Here is a 10,316-nt window from a genome sequence, read left to right as displayed (position 1 = left end):
GTATTTAAAGCACTGGATACGTTTGCTACACACACACACACACACATATATATATATATATATATATATATATATATATATATATATATATATATATATATATATATATATATATATATATATATATATATATATATATATATATATTTTCCTAAAATAACAAATTGATATAGTGTAGATAATACCTAATAAAACATAAGAACAAATATATTTTTCTTTGCCCCATTAGTAAATCATTTTACAATAATGAAAAAAAGTAAGTAAGGGCTGGATAGGGTGCTGTGGCAGGTACTTCAAAAATAATAAAGCTACCCCTGAAAAGTGACGTTTTTGGTGGGCTGCAATAGATGGCGCTACTTCCGCACGCCCGAGGAATTACTACATATCACTATATAGTCTCTTTGCCTCAACCCTTCAGAGAGAGCTCAGTGCCGCGTGAGCCGTGATCGAGGGTGGATGTTACGCTCCACCTCCAACGCCTTCCCGCCTGGACTATCATTCCCCGCATAAGGAGTTTCCACCGTCGAGCGATTCAAACCTAGCGCTGGAAGTGTGCTGTGTGTGCTGACGGGCTGCTGAGTGTGCTGAGGCTTGGCTTGGTTTATAGTGTGAGTTTAGGATTGACGGGAAAAAGTTTGGAAATTGCGTTTTTTGGCTATTAGCTCCACCGCCTCCACCGCTGTCGCTTCCACCTGACTCAACCTGCTGACGTGAGTGTGTGCGTGCGTGTGTGTGTGATGGGGGGAGAGGGTTGGGGGCTTATGTGGGGGTTAGGGAGTTGCTGTGTGCGTGTGTGTGTGTGTGTGTTTTCGGGTCTGTGGGGGGCTGTGTTATATAGAATGAAAAAATATATATATAGTGATAAATAAAAAAAATATAGAGAATAAAAAAAAAAATAGAATTGCCATCGTTCAGAGCCAAGTGCGCTACATTGTGTTTTTGTTGTTGTTCTCTGCTGTCCTATGCTGTCATGTGCTGTTCTATGCTGTCCCGTTTTGTCCTATGCTGTCCTATGCTGTCCTGTGCTATCTTATGCTGTTCTGTGCTGTCCTACGCTCTTCTATGCTGTCCCGTGCTTTTCTGTGCTGTCCTATGCTGTCCTGTGCTGTCTTATGCTGTTCCTTGCTGTTCTATGCTGTCCTGTGCTGTCTTATGCTGTCCTGTGCTGTCCTATGCTGTCCTGTGCTGTCTTATGCTGTCCTGTGCTGTCCTATGCTGTCCCGTTCTGTCCTATGCTGTCCTGTGCCATCTTGTGCTGTATTATGCTGTCTTGTGCCATCTTATGCTGTCCTGTGCTGTCCTGTGCTGTCCTATGGTGTCCTGTGCTGTCCTATGCTGTCCTATGCTGTCCTGTGCTGTCCTATGCTGTCCTATGCTTTCTTGTGCTGAATGAGAAAACATAAATTGCATCGTAGAAAACCAAACTCGCTACGATGTGTTTTTAAATATTTATGTGCAAGAACTCTGGCCCTTAAGCCCTAAAGTAATACACGCTAGTAAAACACTCACGCTAGTAATACACGCTAGTAAACACTCACGCTAGTAATACACGCTAGTAAACACTCACGCTAGTAATACACGCTAGTAAACACTCACGCTAGTAATACACGCTAGTAAACACTCACGCTAGTAAACACTCACGCTAGTAATACACGCTAGTAAACACTCACGCTAGTAATACACGCTAGTAAACACTCACGCTAGTAAAACACTCACGCTAGTAAACACTCACGCTAGTAATACACGCTAGTAAACACTCACGCTAGTAATACACGCTAGTAAACACTCACGCTAGAAATGCACGCTAGTAAACACACACGCTAGTAATACACGCTAGTAAACACTCACGCTAGTAATACACGCTAGTAAACACTCACGCTAGTAATACACGCTAGTAAACACCCACGCTAATAATACACGCTAGTAAACACTCACGCTAGAAATACACGCTAGTAAACACACACGCTAGTAATACACGCTAGTAAACACTCACGCTAGTAATACACGCCAGTAAACACTCACGCTAGTAATACACGCTAGTAATACACGCTAGTAAACACTCACGCTATAAATACACGCTAGTAAACACTCACGCTAGTAATACACGCTAGTAAACACTCACGCTAGTAACACACGCTAGTAAACACACACGCTAGTAATACACGCTAGTAAACACTCACGCTAGTAATACACGCTAGTAAACACTCACGCTAGTAATACACGCTAGTAAACACTCACGCTAGTAATACACGCTAGTAAACGCTCACGCTAGTAATACACGCTAGTAAGCACTCACGCTAGTAAATACTCATGCTAGTAATACACGCTAGTAAACTCACGCTAGTAATACACGCTAGTAAACACTCACGCTAGTAATACACGCTAGTAATACACGCTAGTAAACACTCACGCTAGTAATACACGCTAGTAAACACTCACGCTAGTAATACACGCTAGTAAACACTCACGCTAGTAATACACGCTAGTAAACACTCACGCTAGTAATACACGCTAGTAAACACTCACGCTAGTAATACACGCTAGTAATACACGCTAGTAAACACTCACGCTAGTAATACACGCTAGTAATATGTTAGCCTTTCTTGTTAGCTGTTTTTAACGTGGTTTATGTTAAGTGGTATATTTAATGTTTAAGGCGCGAACTGCTGTCTCACGTCAGGTCCGGTGTACCGTTGCCTGCGTTCTCCAGTCGATTTAAGTGGTTGAGAGAACACAATAGCCTTTTAGTTAAGTGATGTGTGGCCGAGCGGTAGCCGTTATAAGTTCACTTTAGTTCACTTTAGTTCTCTCTCTCAGGTTAATACAAGTACCAAATATATTTTAACTATATTAACAGTTGTACTACATAAGGTTTACAGTTTACGTGAGCGAGACGCACGAAATCAGAGACAGCCACACCGCTGCAAGGCGCGGGGCGGCAGAGCACCGCTCGCCTGCCCGTCACCCGTCTTCTCTCCCTTCTCCGCGTTGTTCGCCCGTTTTATTTGCTTGTAGTTCGTCCGGAAGGGTGTGGGTTCCTGTTGATGACGGCTGATGAAAGTCATCATTTGCTGATCCTAGTGTCAGTTCATCACAGCTTCCCATGGCCAAAAGCACGACGTGTTGTTAGACATCCTGTTGTGCGACACCGTCCGGGTGTCGCCACACGTACAGTCATACATACACATGTACATTATAATGTACACATTACAAATACACGCTAGTAATACACGCTAGTAAACACTCACGCGAATAATACACGCTAGCAATACACGTAAAATAGTTACCGGATATTAAGGGGGCACTCATTTTTCTTCCTGCCATATCTTTCCCTTCCCTTCCCTTCCCTTCCCTTCCCTTCCCTTCTTCTCCCTTCTCTTTTCCTTTCCTTCCCTTCCCTTCACTTCCCTTCACTTCCCCTCCCTTCTCTTCCCCTCCCTTTCCTTCCCTTCCCTTCTCCTTCCTTCCCCTCCCTTCCCTTCCCTTCTCTTCCCTTCTCTTCTCTTTTCACTCCTTCTCTTCTCTTCCCTTCCCTTCCCCACAACTCCAACTAAATGTGTGTTTCTTAGGTTCGTGGTACAGAGGAATGGTCATGAAACTGCACCTGGAAATGCCTAAAACTCCTACGAAAGCCTTGTCAAATATGTGTTTCTTAAGCTCGTGGTACAGAGGAACGATCATGAAACTGCCCCTGGAAATGCCTAAAACTCCTACGAAAGCCTTGCCAAATTTATGTTTCTTAGGTTCGTAGTACAGACGAACGGTCATGAAACTGCCCATGGAAATGCCTAAAACTCCTACGAAAGCCTTGCCAAATATGTGTTTCTTTGGTTCGTGGTACAGAGGAAGGGTCAAACTACCACCAGAGTCATGAAACTGCCTCTGGAAATGCCTAAAACTCCTACGAAAGCCTTGTCAAATATGTGTTTTTTAGATTCGTAGCACAGAGGAACGGTCAGACTACCACCAGGGTCATGAAGCTATCCCAAAATATGCACACAACAAACACGAAAGTCTTGCCAAATTTGTGTTTCTTGGATTCGTGGCACAGAGGAAGGGTCAAATCACCACCAGGGTCATGAAACTACCTCTGGAAATGCCTAAAACTCCTACGAAAGCCTTGTCAAATATGTGTTTCTTAGGTTCGTGGTACAGAGGAAGGGTCATGAAACTGCCCTTGGAAATGCCTGAAACTCCTACGAAAGACATGTCAAATATGCGTTTCTTAGGTTTATGGTATAAAGGAACGGTCAAATCACCACCAGGGTCATGAAACTGCCCCTGGAAATGCCTTAAACTCCCACGAAAGCCTTGTCAAATATGTGTTTCTTAGATTCGTGGCACAGAGGAAGGGTCAAATCACCACCAGGGTCATGAAACTGCCCCTGGAAATGCCTAAAACTCCTACGAAAGCCTTGTCAAATATGTATTTCTTAGGTTCGTGGTACAGAGGAACGGTCATGAAACTGCCCCTGGAAATGTCTAAAACTCCTATGAAAGCCTTGAAGCTGTACAGTTCCTGGTTAGTGCTTTTATTATTATCAGTGTGTGTTATGAATGTCTTTAGGGAGGAGGGCTCATAGAACATAACAAAACAAACTGCGGCGATCCTTTGTTCTGTGCAGTGATCAATGAATGTTTACTACTAGGAAGATCATTAGGTGTGGATGACGGGAAGAAATGACTGCAGGGAACAAGGGAGTTTTTGGCATTTCCAGGGGTAGTTTCGTGACCCTGGTGGTAATTTGACCCATCCTCTGTACTACGAACCTAAGAAACACATATTTGACAAGGCTTTCGTAAAGGTTTTAGGCATTTCCAGGGGTAGTTTCGTGACCTTGGTGGTGATTTGACCCTTCCTCTGTACCACGAACCTAAGAAACACATATTTGACAAGGCTTTCGTAGGAGTTTTAGGCATTTCCAGGGGTAGTTTCGTGACCCTGGTGGTGATGTGACCCTTCCTCTGTACCACGAACCTAAGAAACACATATTTGACAAGGCTTTCGTAGGAGTTTTAGGCATTTCCAGGGGTAGTTTTATGACCCTGGTGGTGATTTAACCGTTCCTCTGTACCATGAATCTAAGAAACACATATTTGACAAGGCTTTCCTAGGAGTTTTAGGCATTTTCAGGGGTAGTTTCATGACCCTGGTGTGATTTGAGTGTGTGTGGAGGTGTGTGTGTGTGTGTGTGTGTGAGAATGTGCGTGTGTGTGTGTGTGTGTGTGTGTGTGTGTGTGTGTGTGTGTGTGTGTGTGTGTGTGTATTTGCAAAGTTGTGATAATTATAGATAAAGCGACGTAACACTGGATGGGTCCCGTCTGCAAATATCAGTTTATCAAGTTTAGAGTAAATCTCATCAGTAGTTTTAGCTTCAGCACATTTTGAAGGTCGTGTGATGTGTCAATATATGGAGGAGAGGCAAGGAGAGGGAGGAGTGGGGAAGGAGAACGAGGAGAGGGAAGGAGACGGAGAAGAGGCGAAGGAGGAGGAGACGGAGAAGGGGGTAAAGAAAAGGGAAGAGAGGGGGAAGAGAAAGAGAAGAAGGAGGAGAAGGGAAGGAGGAGGGGAAGGAAAGGAGAAGGAAGAGAGGGGAAAGAGAGAGAGAGGAGAGGGAAAGGAAATGCTCAGAACTCCTATGAAAGCCTATGAAATGTGTTTCTTAGGTTCATGGGTCAAACTACCACAAAGGTCATAAAACTACCCCTGGAAATTCCCAAAACTCTTACGAAAGCCTTGCCAGATTTGTGTCTCTTAGGTTCTTTGTACAGAGGGAGGGTCAAACTACCACCAGAATCATAAAACTACCCCTGGAAATTACCCTAATAACTCCTACGAAAGCCTTCCCAGATTTGTTTTTCTTAGGTTCGTGGTACAGAGGAAGGGTCAAACTACCACCAGGGTCATAAAACTACCCCTGGAAATGCCCAAAACTCCTACGAAAGCCAAGTCAAATGTGTGTTTCTTAGGTTCGTGGTACAGAGGAAGGGTCAAACTACCATCAGGGTCAATACGCCTGGAAATTCCCAAAACTCTTACGAAAGCCTTGCCAAATTTGTGTTCCTCTTAGGTTCGTGGTACAGAGGAAGGGTCAAACTACCTCCAGGGTCATAAAACTACCCCTGGAAATGCCCCCCATAGCTCCTACGAAAGCCTTGTCAGATATGTGTTTCTTAGGTTCGTGGTACAGAGGGAGGGTCAAACTACCACCAGGGTCATAAAACATCCCCTGGAAATGACCCCCACAACTCCTACGAAAGCCTTGTCAAATATGTTTTCTTAGGTTCATGGGTCAAACTACCACCATGGTCATAAAACTACCCCTGGAAATGACCCCAATAACTCCTACGAAAGCCTTGCCAGATTTGTGTTTCTTAGGTTCGTGGTACAGAGGAAGGGTCAAACTACCACCAGGGTCATAAAACTACCCCTTGAAATGCCCCCCACAACTCCTACGAAAGCCTTGTCAAATATGTGTTTCTTAGGTTCGTGGTACAGAGTAAGGGTCAAACTACCACCAGGGTCATAAAACTACCCCTGGAAATGCCCCCCACAACTCGTACGAAAGCCTTGACAAATATGTGTTTCTTAGGTTCGTGGTACAGAAGAAGGGTCAAACTACCACCTGGGTCATTACACTACGCCTGGAAATTCCCCAAACTCTTTCGAAAGCCTTGCCAAATTTGTTTTCCTCTTAGGTTCGTGGTACAGAGGAAGGATCAGACTGCCACCAGGGTCATAAAACTACACCTGGAAGTTACCCCCATAAGCTCCTAGGGAAGCCTCGTCAAATATGTGCTTCTTGGGTTCATGGGTCAAACTACCACCAGGTTCATTAAACTACCCCTGGAAATGCCCCACACAGCTCCTAGGAGAGCCTTGTCAAATTTGTGTTCTTCTTAGGTTCGTGGTACAGAGGAAGGGTCAGACTACCACCAGGGTCATAAAACTAGCCCTGGAAATACCCCCCACAACTCCTACGAAAGCCTTGTCAAATATGTGTCTCTTAGGTTCGTGGTACAGAGGGAGGGTCAGACTACCACCAGGGTCATAAAACTACCCCTGGAAATGCCCCCAATAACTCCTACGAAAGCCTTGTCAAATATGTGTATCTTAGGTTCGTGGTATAAAGGGAGGGTCCAATTACCACAAGGCTCATGAAACTACCCCTGGAAATGACCCCCATAACTCTTATGAAAGCCTTGTCAAATTTGTGTTACTTAGGTTCACGGTACAGAGGAAGGGTCCAACTACCACCAGGTTCATGAAACTACCCCTGGAAATGACCCCCATAACTCCTATGAAAGCCTTGTCAAATTTGTGTTACTTAGGTTTGCAGTTTAGAGGGAGGGTCCAACTACCACCAGGGTCATGAAACTACCCCTGGAAATGACCCCCATAACTCCTATGAAAGCCTTGTCAAATTTGTGTTACTCAGGTTCGCGGTACAGAGGAAGGGTCAAACTACCACCAGGGACATAAAACTACCCCTGGAAATGACCCCCACAATAACTTCTACGAAAGCCTTGTCAAATATATGTTTCTTAGGGACATGGGTCAAACTACCACTAGGGTCATTACACAACGCCTGGAAATTCCCAAAACTCCTACGAAAGCTTTGCCAGATTTGTGTTTCTTAGGTTCATGGGTCAAACTACCACCAGGGTCATTACACTACGCCTGGAAATTCCCAAAACTCTTACGAAAGCCTTTCCAAATTTGTGTTCCTCTTAGGTTCGTGGTACAGAAGGAGGGTCATACTACCACCGAGGTCATAAAACTACCCCTGGACATTCCCAATACTCTTACGAAAGCCTTGTCAAATATGTGTGTGTTTGGGCACCACATTGCTTAAGAATTTGACACTTGTAAGATAAGTAAGATGTTTTAACTGTGTCGATGTTGCTAGATGTCTCCCACTCACTTTGTATGCCTGAGTTTCTTCCCGTGACCTCTTGTATTCATAGCCAACAGGTCAGACCTTCCAACGTGTCCCTTCCCTTCACTGCCCTGTACAATGCATCACGCCTCATATGTCCCTTGTGTGTATGTGTGTGTGTGTGTGTGTGTGTGTGTGTGTGTGTGTGTGTGTGTGTGTGTGTGTTTGCGTGTGTACCAAGCTGTATTTACAAAGTTGTTATAATTATTCTGCCACGCGACATAACCCTCATGGGAACCAGTCTGCAAATATCTCAAGTTTATTCAAGTTCAGCAAGTTTACACACTTTCCAAGTTCACAGGTGTCCAAGTTCACAGGTCTCCAAATATCAGTTTATGAAGTTTGTCAAGTTTAATTTTAATCTCATCAGTAGTTTTGACCAGAACGCTTTTTTTTCGAGGTTGCTGGAGGTGTCAAGTTCGGGAGGAGAGGGAGAGGAGAGAGAGAGAAGGAGAGAGTGGAGGGAAAGGAGAAGGAGAGGGAGGAAAGGAATGTGTGTGTGTGTGTGTGTGTGTGTGTGTGTGTGTGTGTGTGGAGAGAGAGAGAGAGAGAGAGAGAGAGAGAGAGAGAGAGAGAGAGAGAGAGAGAGAGAGAGAGAGAGAGAGAGAGAGAGAGAGAGAGAGAGAGAGAGAACATAAGAACATAAGAACATAAGAACGCAGGAGTCTGCAAGAGGCCGGTAGGCCTGTACGAGGCAGCTCCTTTGACCCTAAGCTCCTGTGTATCTAACCCCACCTAATATCGCTGTCCATGAATTTATCTAGTCTATTTTTGAATGTGACAATTGTATTGGCACTCACCACATGACTGCTAAGCCTATTCCACTCATCCACCACCCTATTAGTAAACCAATTTTGCCTATGTCCCTGTTGAATCTGAATTTATCCAGTTTAAACCCGTTACTTCGTGTCCTACCCGGTTCTCTTACCAACAAAACCTTATGAATGTCTCCCTTATTAAAGCCCTTCATCCATTTATAAACCTCGATCATGTCTCCACGCACCCTTCGCCTTTCTAGAGAATGCAAGTTTAACTGTTTGAGTCTTTCCTCGTATGGCAAGTTTCTCACCCCTGAATCATCTTAGTCATCCTCCTCTGCACCGATTCTAACATTTTGATATCCATTCTATAGTAGGGTGACCAGAACTGAACCGCATAGTCAAGATGAGGTCTAACTAATGCTAAATATAGTTTGAGGAAGACTTCGGGGCTTCTGTTGCTTACGCTCCTTGAAATAAATCCCAGTACCCTATTAGCTCGATTTCTAGCTTGAATGCATTGTGCCCTTGGACGGAGATCAGAGCTCACTAAGACCCTAAATCCCTCTCGCACCCAGACCTACTTATGAGAGTGTCATTTAAGCAATAGTTATGTGAGGGTTGTTCCTACCTACACTCAGAATACTGCACTTCCCTACATTGAACTCCATCTGCCATTTATCCGCCCAGTCATATAATCTGTTGAGTTCACCTTGGAGAATACTAGCGTCCTGATCCGACTCAATTACTCTACCGATCTTGGTATCATCAGCAAATTTACTAACATCACTACTAATTCCTGTGTCTAAGTCATTGATATAAATAATAAACAAAAGTGGACCTAATACCGAACCTTGTGGGACCCCACTCGTAACACATCCCCAGTCAGATCTTTTACCATTGATTTGCACTCTTTGCTTCCTATTGCTAAGCCACGCCTTGACCCAGTTCAAAACTTTACCCTCTACTCCGTGAGCCTGTAATTTAAGCAACAGTCGTTGGTGAGGAACTTTGTCAAACGCTTTACTAAAATCAAGATAGATTACATCATAATTTTCATCTCTGTCAACCGCCTCAAATACTTTATTGTAGAAGGACAAGAGATTAGTGAGGCATGACCTACCTTTTGTGAACCCATGCTGCGAGTCGTGAATTAAGCTATGTTTCTCTAAATGCTCCCGAATGTTCCTGGCTATTAAGGACTCCAGCATCTTCCCTATAACCGATGTTAAGCTAATTGGGCGATAGTTTGAAGCAACTGACCTGTCCCCCTTTTTAAAAATCGGAGTCACATTAGCTACTTTCCATAGGCTCGGCACATAACCAGTATTTACCGACATCTTAAAGATGTCGGTTAGTGGGTCTCTGATTATATCACCTAGCTCCTTTAATACCCTCGGAAATATCCCGTCAGGACCTGGCGACTTGTTCTTCTTAAGCTTATCTATCTCATCCTGAACTACTTGCCTGGTAATGATTATATCCCTCAATTTATCGCCATCCCCGCCCTCGTACACCTGAACTCTTTCCGGTATAGTCGTTCGATCCTCCTGTGTGAATACTGAAAGGAAGTAGTCGTTCAACAATGTGCTCATATTTTCGTAATTTTCTACTAGCT

The 10,316-nt window shown here is 44.1% G+C and overlaps 1 long non-coding RNA gene across 1 annotated transcript in view; it reads left to right on the top strand.

Moving 5' to 3' along the window:
* The first annotated feature begins 440 nt into the window (after nucleotides 1–440).
* LOC126991364 (uncharacterized) overlaps nucleotides 441–10,316 on the top strand; it is a 65,133-nt gene continuing 55,257 nt past the window's right edge. The window contains exon 1 of the long non-coding RNA XR_007745443.1: nucleotides 441–710. This is a non-coding gene — a long non-coding RNA (uncharacterized LOC126991364). The remainder of the gene's footprint in view (nucleotides 711–10,316) is intronic.

Source organism: Eriocheir sinensis, unplaced genomic scaffold, assembly GCF_024679095.1.
Source record: "Eriocheir sinensis breed Jianghai 21 unplaced genomic scaffold, ASM2467909v1 Scaffold265, whole genome shotgun sequence".
In the NCBI taxonomy this organism is placed as follows: Eukaryota; Metazoa; Arthropoda; class Malacostraca; order Decapoda; family Varunidae; genus Eriocheir; species Eriocheir sinensis.
The sequence above is the reverse complement of the archived record's forward strand: the minus strand, read 5'-3'. Positions and strand labels throughout refer to the sequence as shown.